The sequence below is a fragment of the Falco biarmicus genome, chromosome 4, assembly GCF_023638135.1.
Source record: "Falco biarmicus isolate bFalBia1 chromosome 4, bFalBia1.pri, whole genome shotgun sequence".
Taxonomy (NCBI): domain Eukaryota; kingdom Metazoa; phylum Chordata; class Aves; order Falconiformes; family Falconidae; genus Falco; species Falco biarmicus.
Genome location: NC_079291.1, coordinates 9,710,039 through 9,722,992, shown reverse-complemented (window position 1 = coordinate 9,722,992; position 12,954 = coordinate 9,710,039). Strand labels below are relative to the sequence as shown.

At 45.1% G+C, this 12,954-nt stretch overlaps 1 long non-coding RNA gene across 1 annotated transcript; it reads left to right on the top strand.

Annotated features, from left to right (window-relative positions):
* The first annotated feature begins 7,544 nt into the window (after nt 1-7,544).
* LOC130148340 (uncharacterized) lies at nt 7,545-8,227 on the top strand. Its single transcript, XR_008821536.1, has 2 exons — nt 7,545-7,622; nt 7,998-8,227. It is a non-coding gene; the product is annotated as an uncharacterized LOC130148340 (long non-coding RNA).
* The last annotated feature ends 4,727 nt before the right edge of the window (nt 8,228-12,954 follow it).

Sequence of the window (12,954 nt, the reverse complement as noted above, 5' to 3'; positions counted from 1 at the left end):
GTGGTTGTGTTAACGGCTGGGCCCCATCCAGCATGCAGGAATGTTTTATCTGTCTGTCTTTCTCATACATTACTGTATGTTAAGCAGAGGGAAGAAAAACTGCAGCAAGGGCATGGGGAGGGGAGGGGAAATAAAGGAATATGATAGAGACATGAGAAGAAAACTGAGAGAAGAGGCAGATCTTGAAGAAATTTAAAAATAATTAATAGAATAGGAAGGTAGAAGTAAAAGTAAAATTCCTTTCATCCGAGTGCAGGGGCACGGTTTGTCCTTACCTCTCTACCTGTGGGGTGCTGCTGAAAGGGAAGGCCCCTTTCTGCAGCCCGTCCCATCTGAGTGCGCTGGCCGGGGTCCCCAGCAGCCGCAGGGCTGCTAGATCCTCTGCGCGGGCAGGGGGGGGGCGTGTGGGCAGGGGTTTTGGCAGCTCTTGGATCAGCATAGCTGCAGCATCAAGCTGCATCGTAGACATTCAGAGGCAGGTGAAAGCCCAATACCTCAGAGCGTCTTTGGAGACAGTGGAACAGAAATCGTGCCTCTCAGGGTGGAGTGAAACCTCGCCTCTGCCATGGCTATCAGGAACGCTTGGGGCAGGCAGCTTAGAAGTCTCAAAAAGAGGCCAAACATTAAGTAGATGCGTCCTCCTCCTTCTCCAAGGAAATCTTGTGTGCAATGGAAGAACTCCTTTTGGAAGTGCACTATATGTAGAATAAGGAAAGAAAAAGACAAATCAAAAGAGACACAATGCCTGATACCATATTCTGTTAAGGATTACATAGGGTTCATGGTACAAGCATCATGAGTCTGTACACATGAACGCTCACTTATGCCTCTGGTATTAGCAATAGAAACTCACACGCTCATACATACCTAGTACAAATCACATGTAGCATAAGAGGAAAACTCTTCTGTAAGCAAATTTGTCAGTGTTTGGATCATGCATTAACAGTTCTGTAGGACTACCAACAGGTAGGTGGTCCCGGGAAGAAAAATAACATGACAGTTATATTCCTTGTTTCTGAAAGGCTGAATCGATACCCCAGTACCAGTACACCAGTGCCTATAAGCAGCCGAATGTTTACTGCGCATGCAGGAGATAGGGCACAGCAGGGAACCGTGATGCTGGCACTTAGCAGATTGCGTGTCAGCCTCTTCTCAGTGGGCTTTGCAAGCCCATCAAGGACAGAGATAGAAGAGAGGGGATTCTGCCTCCTACTGAGAGGCTTCGAGAGCAAAATACAGCAACACAAGTGCTTTTCTCCTCTGCAGCAGACATGTTGCATGAAAAAAGTCTCGAGAGCAAAGGGTAATGGGAACAGTTACCTGCCCCATGTGAAATGTTCACCCTGTAGTGTAAGAAAACACTTCAGAGAAGTGAGTAGTTGAAAGGATTTGGGCAGAATTCTTTTTTTTTCTACGTGCTGTCTGTATGAGAGATGAAAGATTGGTCTGTGTCCTGCTCACACATCAGGACTCTGCTATACAAGCAGATGGGCAGATTCCCAACAGAAAGACACTCCTCGCTTTGGAGAACTTATGGTCTGACAAGCAAACAAAAAGCTCCAGAGAGCCAGGTACGCAAAGCAGTCAGAAATGGTGGGGCACTTCTGCTCAGTGCTCTGGCTGCCTACTCACCTAATAAACAAGTGTGGGTGGGAAATGAAGTTGTTGCTCTTTGCTGTAGCTTTGTGGAAATGTGTCTCATCAGAGCACAGTTAAGAATTATAGGGGTGAATGCTGGAGAATTAATTAACCTGGTCACACTCACATGTGGCAAAAGGCATGAATCTCAGCAGCAAGAGGGTTACAAGCTCCAGGGCAGGTGGAGACATGTCTGTCATATGATGGTCTCAAATTGGGCTGGATCTGTCTCTGGCATTTAATGTGGCTTAAATGTGCCGTTGTGTTGGGCATGGGGCGGGAAGATGACTCTTGAATAAGAGCCATCACCTTTGACTTAAAATCCTGGCCATAAAACCTGTCAATGAAATTGCAAATTAGAGAATGCACAACTACAGCCTTAGTCCAAAGAAGGCTGCATGTCTGCATGGCTACAAGCAGGTCATGGAGGGCACTAAATGAGCTGGTCAAGCACCTGTGCAGCAAGGCTGCAGTGCTACAAGTCCAGTGAGCTGCATTTGCTCCCACCACTCCTTGCCAGAAACCCCTAAGGTCTGATTCTTCTGGCTTTGCACTCTGCATAATCATTAACGCTGCTTCCAAGAGTTTGGTTAGTGGGTGTAAAATACTACCAATTAGTAAGGCATCATTTTGCCACCACTTCACACTGCTGTAAAATAAGAATGTAGGCTACGGAGCAACAAAGAACTGAGCCCCCAGTATTCACTTCATTAGAGAATCAGTTGCCATATGAATGGGAAATAACAAGGGCAAATCCATCCATGCTGGAATTACACAGACTGCCTGAGCTTGGGCTAGATGGTTTAATAGAAAAGGAGAGCCATAGAATAGAAGAAAAGTAAACAAATATGCAGCACCAGTGGATTTGGAGCAGGGAGTGAATTTTACTTCCCATTTTCCTGCTCCTATGTGAAACTTCAAGCAACACCCTGCTCTAATGTGTTTAAAATAATTTGTATAAATGTATAATATATGAACATACAAACGTGTGTATGTAGGTAGTGTAAATATCTATTTGGAGATCACACTGTTCTCAGTATGTTTTCCAGGATAATTCTGTTTGGAAGAAAAATTATGTTGCCCTTCATGTGGATTCTCACGCTCTTTGCATGTGTCTTGCCTGTGGAAGGTAGGTACTTAATTCTTTATTTCTTTTTCCTAGTTTAATTTGGTTTTGGGTGCTCATTTTTTTTAAGTCTGCTTTGCCGTAGGCCCTGCAAACAATAATAAAAAAATACTGTGGCAGTTGCTTCCATGTGGCTTGCCAAAGGGGTGTTAAGAAATTTTCCTCGTTGTTCTGTATGTGTGAGCTGCAAAGAGGTGATAAATTGCTGAAGGAAATTAAAGCAGGGTGTTGAAGCTAAAGTTTTGTACTCTTCTGATTTGGGCAGTCTTGCCCAACAAGCTGCTGTTGTGTTGGAAATCAAAAGATTAGTTGCTCTCTCTGACTTACCCAGGAATGCTGCAAAGAACGATTAATAGATAAAAACATTATGCAGCCTCTGATGCTCTCTGCGCTTGGCTTGCTCAGGTGATGGAAGAAACCACGGTCTATCGGAGAGGAGCACCTGAAGTGGTAACTGTAGTACTTTGGACAAGCAGTCATTTCTAATCGTGGAGATTCCCACAGCCCAGGGCTCTGCACTGCCCTCCCCTTGCTGCAGTGCGGAGGCACCCAGCACCTGCGCTCCTGGGACATCGGCTGTCCTGTGGGGCGGGCTGGCTGGCAGCGAAGGCAGTTCTGTATCAGCTCAAAAGTTTTGTGAATTCTTCCAAGGCCGTTTAGCAACCAGCATCTCTCAGTGAGCAATGCTTTGCTGCAAGTGGGGAAGTCGTGGCTGCCAGAGTGCCAGTCACAGCTGGGTTATTTTGCTTTGTCTTACGATGGCCTCAGTGCACTCACCCTTTCCAAAATGAAGATCTTTTTCATTTATGCCTTCATCTGTGGTGCTCTTTTGTGGGTCCACATGAAGAGTTTTTCTTTGCCTCTCTCCTTCCCCCAGGTCCTGGGGAGTTTTGCCTTCAGCATCATTGGCTGAACACCAGTAAGGCCGGCTCGAGCTTGGGGTCCAAAAGTTTTGCAATGCCTCAAGAGGGAAGGGAAGTCTTGTGGGCTCTGTGTTGCAGATGGGGACACCAAGGCGCGGGTCTGCAGCAGGGGTAACTCCACGTTATTCAGCAACAGGCAAGGAAGCCTGGCCAGGCTGGGTGATGGCTCAGAGCAATCTGTGCTTGCACTGCTAGCCAGGACCTTCAGTCTTTGCTACACTTGCTTGAAACTTGCTGCAAACCCAGCTCTGACACTGGGCTGAGAGGCAGGCACTTGGAAAGCTGCCCACAGCCATGTGCAAGGTCACACAGGCTGCTGCCGCCCCACTCCGCTGCTCGGGGTGGCTCCTTGGCCACAGCAGCGCTAGGTCGAGACCAGCACCTGCAGCCACAGTTCACAGTCCGACCCCCTTCTGCAAGCGGCTTTTCTCTGCCCTTGGTGGCTGTAACCTGGGAGCCAGTGAGGTAACAAGCCAGCGTTCTGCTGCCTGGTTCTGGGATGGGGGCAGGCAGGCAGGGGCGGTAACACTTACAACCCCCTGTGTGCCTCGGATGGCCGTAACTCCCAGCAGTCCAGTTTACACGTGTTTTCCTGGCCTTGCTGCAGCGGGCAGGACCGAAGAGGAGAGCAGGAGGTGCCTGCTGAGATCAGCTGGATGTAGAGATGCAAAGGAGCAGGGGATTTCCAGGCCAGTAGTCAGACTGGAGCTGCAGCGGTGATGTCCCAAGTCTACCACTTTCTTGTGAGACTGTCAGTGCTTGAAAGAACCAGACTTCGTGTTCGTTTGCAAGGCTGTGAAAACACACATATGCACAAACACATATCCGGGCTGAGGCTGAAGTGAGGCACTAATGCTCACTTTCTTACAGGTGTGTGTGAGGCTCAGGCACTGGCTCACCCATGCGCAGCCTGGCATGCTGTATGGCAGCGCTGCCACCAAACACTGCTGGGCAAGGGGGTCCCAGCTGCTTTGGGTCAGCTGTAGCATGCAGCCGTGCAAAAGCAGATACTGCCCAGCTGCAGAAGAAGGTGCATAAGGGAGGAAGAGGATTGTATCTGTCCTTTTTCTCTCATATGCCTCAGCCCCATGAAACACCCTGCAGTGTTGCTGCCTGCCAAGGAATGGGCTGAAGACCCTGTGCAGCAGGTTGTGATGTCCAGCAGGTCCGGAATGACCCATGCAGAGGTTAGGCACCAACACAGAAGCAGGCATCTCAGTCCCTCCAGGAAACAGGGATTAAAAGTGGGAGAATCACCCTTTAACCTATCATCTGCCCCCAACCCCTTTGGTAAAATAAACGCTGCCATTTGACAAAGAAAAGCACTCTAGTATGGCAAGCTTACAAAACTATTCAAAGCAGCAATGACAAAACATTAAAACTGAAAGTAACAGCATGCTGCCCTCAAATCATATAATTTGCTGTTCGCTCATGCATCATGGGGCCATGTGAAACACCAGCTGCATGGGGGGAACCTGGTGGGAAAGGGTGGGAAATTTCTGTAAGCACGGACAGTATCATGCTGCCGCGTCCACTGCTCTAGCACTGAGCATGATTGTGGACCATCTCAAAGGGTCTGTGAAGACGTGTCCAGTTGTGGAACATGAAAAAAACAGGGGTGAAAAAACATGATGATGTCCAACTGGATGTCAGGTCAGCCAGCGTGAGTTGTAAGTACAGGTAGTAACCAGCCCACCAACAAGCCAGAGCTCACATTTTGCTCACAACATAATTTATCTAACAGCTGCAAGTAGCAAACCAATATAGTCAAAATTAAGTTGTTCCTTCATAGAAAGAAGGAAGGGAAGGTTTTCTTAATAACGTATCACAAATATTGTCCTCTGCCCTTGCCCAATGCAGTGTAAACTCGCTTGTAATTTGTGCTGGAGAGGCGGAAGTCAGCTCCACGTCTCTGCTTCATTGTAAACTTAAACTTGAAATCCTTTTCTTGCACTGATCCCAGCTTTGATATGCATTAGTAAACATTCTTGCCACCAAAGTTAATCTGGAGTGAGCTTATGATGATTTGTTATATTAGACACTAAAAAACAGTCATGAGACCATGATTTGATAGTGTTATCTCAACACCTTGCATAGAGATGCAAGGATGATTTGGTGACATATCATCCTTGACACATGACACATAGAGACCATGCTTCAATCAACACACCATGCCTCTGGGCAGCATGGTGTTACAGCTTCTGCGGGGGAATGCCACTGCCTGCGAAACCGCCTCTCCTGCAACTAGTGGTGATGGCAGGGCTATGGAGACTGGGAAGCAAGAAACTAAGCCTGGTACTGGAAAATCAAATACACCAAAATATAACAAATTTCCTGCATGATTAATGAAATTTTATTATTTACAGGCATGTCTAAGCAAGACAGAACCTGCTTTTCTTTTAATTATTCATTCTGCAAATAAATGCAGGAGTAATAATCCTAGCAGCTCCACTGGCACTAAGATGGGGCACAAACCCATCATAACTTCTGTCATTTCATTTTAATTCTGCCTTAAATCACTCTGTTTCATTAAATTCTAGTTACCCTGATTTATTTGAGCATGGTGTGTGCATGCACTGTCCCTCAAAATGTGTGATGGTAATGAGCAAACACCAATGGGGTGATGTTGTGATCAATAAAATTATGCCAGGTATGAAGAGAGCTTTGTTTAAAAGTGGAGTCAGGATGTGTTTTCATAAGCAGTAGTTCAATCTGTTTTTGCTGCAAGCAGGGCCGGGCCTTAGCTGTCCATAGGCAAAGAAACAGCAGGTTTCATCACTGCTCCACACTGATGTCTTTCTTCCAACAGGAAGGAGAGGCTGACAAACCTTCCCCGGTAGTAACTGTGACTGGTTGCAACGTCAGCTGAGCAGAAGATACTGGTGGAGGTGCTTCTTCACACAAATGAGACTGCACACCCAAGCTCCTTTTCAATCTGTTGAGAAGATCATGTGTTTCACTGATGTGGATGTGCCTGTTGTGTGAGGTAAGCACTGACTTTTGGCTATACCAATGGTAACGAAGGGTTACAGAAATGATGAAACTCAAAAATACAAATGGAAATATCAGGCCTCCAGCCTACCCACTGGGCATTTCTTATTGTCAGGTGAATGGATGAGAACTGTTGTGATAAATGTCATGTATCTTGTGGGTTGTTACACAACACTGATGAGGAAAAAGGGAAGATGCAGAAAGGAGAAAGCCAGGGCTGCCTGTCTCTGCTTGGGAAAATAACAAGCCTTTCATTAGAAATGCCTTTTAAAATGTTATCTGGAATTTATAAGAAGGCATTGTTGGTCCTGAAAATACTAGTTTTTGTTGTAGCACAGGTGAATATCAGGTTGCTACCAGGGCTTTGCACACACTGACACTCAGGCTCAGTGGCAAACAGGCAAGAATGTAGGTAAAGGCTGGGCAGGCAGCAAGATGCTCCCTTGCTTGGCCCACGCGGGTCACTGCTGGCAAAACAGCTTTCTGTCCTCGCAGGCAGCTGTGGGCTTCAATTCACAGTCCCTGATGTTTAATTGCCAAAATGAAAACTCTGTGTGTGTGCATATATATATATATATGTATATATATCATTACTGGATTACTGAAAATACCATTGCCTATGGGCAGGAATATTAACATAAGGTGGGATCAATAGCAATTTAATTTTTCAAGTTGCAAATTGTGGTGACAAGGGCTAGTACACAATTTGCAGTGCAGCATGCAGACACTACAGTTTGCAGAAGCACCATTGATCCTGTTAGAAGAGTTAAATCAGGACTTTGGTCCTACCTCATTATTTACTTTAGCAAGAAAACTTGCACACATGGTGTAATTTGTATACCTTTGTGGCTATTTTCACGTGACCGTTTTGAGGGAGTCTCTTCTAATGTCTTTTGCCAACTCAGGCTGGCAAAAACCACCCCACAGCACAGCGTAAGCATCAGGTATGGTGACTGCGGTAAATGACAGCAATTTTGCTAACACTGCACTACTGTGTACATGGCATGGGAGCTACTGTGGACTAGTGCTGAAATTTGCAGTGTCACGGGTAGTAAGTACACACTCTTCAAAGCCTTGTGTACTCAGGGAACTTTCAATGGTTTAAGTTTCATACTGGGGAAAACTGTACAAGTACTTGGTTTCAGTTTAAACACAATTTATTTTAATGTCATCTCTTGGCGGGGGGGGGGGAGGTGTTTGGTTTTTTTTACCAAAATAAGTGAAACTAAATGAAAGATGTGTCTACAAACAATGTGCTGGATGCCCGGCATGGGTGTCAGGGCCCTTGATTTGCATAGAGACATTGTTTTTCATTACAGACTCGCAGTTGGGCTGGTTGGAGGTGAGTCCCAGACACACTGTAACATCACAGTGTGAGGAATTTGTCCTCGGGAGCCAGAGCTGTGGCCACTGAGAGAGGAACAGTCAAGAACAGAGGAGTTCGCGTAACTGCACCTAACTCCTGAGGATGTGCAAAAGCTTTTGGTCAAACACTCTGACTGTCTGTCTCCAGCTTGGGCATCTTAAATTAAATCTTCCCATTTTTTTATCTGATCTGTTCATCTCCCTTTTGTGTAGCTCTCAGCCATGAAGCTTTGGTGGTTCTGCAATATGGTATTGCTGAGCTGCTGCGTGAAGAATAAACCACACTTAGAGGCTGTACACACTTGTGAGGAAAGCCACAAATACTTTCTCATATGTGATGATATTTCATCGCTTCTCACGTAAGAAGATAAATTAGTGGATGTGCAAAACATCACAGAGTGACATAGGGCCAACAGCTGAGGTAAGGACTTCTACCCTAAGCAGAGATCTGTCCCTCCAAACTTTGACCCTGTGTCAGAGCCAGTGTTCTTGTAATGTACGTTTTAAAAATGTATGCTGTAGCATCTTATGACTTTGTTAATATACTTAGACTCATTTTACAATATACACAGTAATTGCTTTTCAGTGAGGTCCTAGATACATGAAAGATTTAAAAAAATGTAAGATTTTTCATTGATGGCAAGTTTTAAAAAATAAAAGCTGACTTATTACTTGAAGGAAAGAAACAGGTATTTTTAGTCAGCAAAAGAGAATATTTTTAGCTTCTAAATATGCAGAGACACTAGATCAACTATCACAAATGTGTGCTGGTGATGCAGCCAACAACACTTAATTATCAGTTCTACAGGAAAATTAGGTGAGAAAATTACTTGTCTTTTTATATTTATTTTATTTATAAAAGAACCCAAAGATGATGACAATTCTCTCACTACAGCATGTTTGTCTGTCTTATTCTTCTCCATTGGTGATGCAGATTGACACATTCCTGCAGTGTACACAATTTGATTTGTGTTTACAAAGTTTTCTTCTGCAGTTTTGAAGGCAGCTGTTTCAGTAGTGAAGCACTCTCATCTTTTATAATGTCTTAGATTAGAAACATTTGAAATATGGGAGCAAGAAAGCTACTTGGTCTAATGCATTGGCCTTCTTTGCAATGTACGGGTCATTGGTTTTGTGTGTTGATATTATTTGTGTATGCATCTTCTTTCTTCCTTCAGAAATCATCTGGGGCATTAAGCAATATCTAGGCATGAAGATGCTGGACATACTAGTGTGGCTTGGTGTGTCTTCAGTAGCTTGGTTTGTGGTATTTTGGCCCGAATGATAAAGTGAACCAGTCTGGTCCGTGCTTATAATTCTTCTCATTTACACTAAGCAAACAGCAGATGTGCTTTTGGGTTATGGTTTTACCACACAGTATTTGTTAGCATCCCTACTGAGTTATTCCTGGGTCATACCCAGCCTGATTATTTCTTCCCACTGCAGGGGCAGAGTTAAGCAGCCACAGCTAGAGGGAAGAGGAGGGCAGAGCGTGGAAGGGACCCCAGCAGCACTACAAGCCTGTTTTGCTGCCAGACATTTTCTGTGGTGAAATTGCAGCCCTGTGGAGCATGGGAACAACAGGAGATGCTCACCATTTTCAGGGCTAGATCTGAATCTGATCAATGATTTGATTTTGACTACGCTAACCCTGGAGCCTGCAAGAAAAATTTCACTCTCTGAAAATGCCTTAATATATTATTAGTTTCATGTCCCAGATCAGGCTTCAATTCCTTCACACCCAGGTGTATAGCAGAACCAGAGACTGCCCAGACCCACAGCCCAGTCTGTGTTTGGTCCTGACTACTTCTTCTGTAGATGTCCTCTCTTCCCAGATGGGTAGGGATCAGCTAAACTGCACTGAAAGCTTTTGTGCTAGCAAATCTGGTTTGCTCCTAAAGGAACTCTAGAGAAGAGGGCTTACTTATTTTATGTTTGAAAAGGTAACTTAAATGGATATGGAAGAAGTTTCTCAGCCTGAAAATGTACTGAAGCAGCCAGGGATGATTCCATGGGTCGTTTTTTCCCCCATAGCAAAGTGGGCTGAAGCAGCGCTTTCTTCTCTCTGACTGCTTGTTCCTGCCCTGGCGCAGCTCTCTTTGTTATGACGGAGCAGCGCCTTGTCCAGCCATGCAGTGAGAGGCACCCACGAGTCCATCACTCTTAAGGGTAATGTTTGCCTTATTTTTTCTTAGTTATATTTAAGCTGACTTGGTTTCTCCAGCCACAAATTGATGAAGAAACAGATGGGGCCGTACACAAACAGGGAGATGGTGTGGCACAGGAGATGCTGAAGTAGATGTTGCCAATGAAAGAAATGTTCTTCAAATGCCAGCCTCTGTCCAATGCTGGGAGAGAGTATCTGAGAGAGCAGCAACAGATACCGTGATGTTTTATTTTCCTCATCCTGGGGGCTCCTGAGGGACTCTGCTGCATGAAGCAAAAAATAAGTCAAGGGAAGGTGGGGAAGCAGGAAGGTAAATCAGTCTTTGAATATCAGGATAAGAAATAAACCTTATTTCTAAGGACTAAACTGGTTTGAATTTTGTCTCTGGTCATGTAGCACTCCGGTGCACATCTGTTACCATGACCCAACATAGCTGCTGCATGGGAACATGACAAGAAAAATCTTGGCTCAAAAGATCGTACTGCACATGTATGACAGAAGATGAAGGAGAAGCGAAAGGTGGTAGTGAGAGGGAACAGGCACCTAGGTGTCAGCAGTCTGCAAGCTTCCATCCAGTGTACTGTCCTACACCGGCAGTGGTAGGGGAAGAGTGCCCCTGGGAGTGCGTGGCATTTCAAGGCAAGCAGATCATAGACAGCATCCTTTCAAGAGTGGGTTTGGTTGCTTCTTGTGTAAAATAGGAATAGTAATGCCTGAGCAGGAGTATCACGTTCCCAGGGTGGAGAGTAAGGGAAGTTGTTTAGAAAACGCTGGTACCTCAATTAGAAGGAACACGTTAATTTGCTCTTCATTTCCATCAGGTGCCAAACCATTACGAACGTATCTGGTGGATTAAAACTGGAAAAGGTGAGAGAAGGAGGGAGAGGGGCAAAGGAGGAAATATAAGACTGCAGCAGGTTTCCTTTCCAGCAGCCTTCCCTCCGGCATGCTCGGGTGGGCTCAGTGGTGAGGAGAGCTGTTGTTATTCCTTCTACTAATACCTGATGACCCAGCCAGCAGCATCCTTTCGAGCCTGCCTGGCCCACAAGAGCGGGAGCATTTCTCCTTCATGTGCTCTGCAGCTTACCTGCTCTGGCAGCAGTGTGGTGTGGACTCCCCCTTCTCCAGCTCGGGGCCACGCCAGGTCTCCCTCAGCTCACAGGGGCATTTTTGAGTGGTCAGTAAATGTGCTGAGAGGTTGGGGTGGGCAAGGGAGGGAAAAGTGGCAGCTTGGGTCTGTCCCCACCGTGGCACTGGAGCCAACCCCGCTTGGGCAGCGAGCTGCTGCTTCCTGTGCAGCATCCCAACATGTGGAGTCAACCATGGCCAGGAAAGCAAGGGGCTGGTGGGTGGTGGGCAGCTGGGAAGGGCAGGCTTGTGGCAGAGCAAGGTTGTTCCAGGTGCAGCTATATTCTTTTTTTTTAATTATTTTTATTTCTCCTGATCATTTGTTAATAAATATGCAAGACGGGATCTAGCTGGCTGTTGGAATTGGTACCAGTTCTGGTACTGGTGTGCCCAGCCAATTTCTATATTTTCTAGGAGTACACGTGCCATTGCAGCTAAGGAAATCGTGCTCTCCTGGGACTCGGATCTAGCAGAGTCTAATAAAAGGGTTGATGAAGAGAAATTTCTGCAAGATTTATTTTCCCCTGGGAAATTAAACATTGTATACCAGAGCACGCATGGCATATGGCTGCTTATCCATGGGCACTGAATTCATATTCAACACTGAATCCAGCCCCTGATTCAGCAAAGTGCTGTAAGTGGTGTTTAGTTGTGATAAACAGGACTTAACCGCAGGTCTAAAGCTGGGCATGCACTTAACTGAATCGAAGCCATTTGCATTTATGCATAGTAATGTGCAATGTAAACCACTGAGATTTGTATTGTGACCCCAAAGCTAGCTTTTTCTTAGGCAAGTACTGGATCAAAAAATGGAAGTGAGCCTATTTTCTGGACTAATTCCATCTATTTTAGATATGTTACTTTGTCTCTTCACCTTCCAGATATCGCTTGCAAAGGAGACAAGATACACATAAATTGATTTGCAAGACCAAGTGCACAATCCACATAGTGCAATGAGTCTTCTGTCTGTTATCTTTATTATTGCTATTGTATCACCCTGCTCTGCAGCAGCAGGAGACAATAGCCGTATACTTTGCAGTGGACGGTTAAGGAACTGTCAGACAATTGACCAGATTTGTTTTCTTGGCTGATCATTTACAGATTTGTTTATGCTCTAATGCTGAAGTGTTTCTACCCTGGTATGTCTTGCTGTCTAGGAAAGAAAGTACTCATGCTGCCTGGCACCATGTAAGTGTCTACTGTTTTTTAAAAATCTTAGTGGTAGGTTGTGGCAGAGAACCCTAGAATAACATGTTAACTTCTAAAAAGCTAGTGTCCTTGGTGTTCTTAAATTATTTTCTCTTAATTACTTCAAAAGTTTCCTTGCCCTTGCATTTAAAAAAAAAAAAAGATTTGATATGTCATTTTTCTAAACAGTGATACTTCGAAACCAGACATCTGCTGGATGTCATTCTACGCTTCCAGACATCACTAGGTTTCTTTTGGAGGTTCAGAAATTGCTATGCAAATACCCAACACCCTTTTGCATTAGTCTCATTAAGGCAAATAAACATTTCACTTCAAACAGCAGCGCTCCCAAATGGGAGAGTTGAAAGTCCAGCCTACTAATCTCTTTTCAAACAGGTGAATCCTTATCACCCTCTGAAAAACTGGAA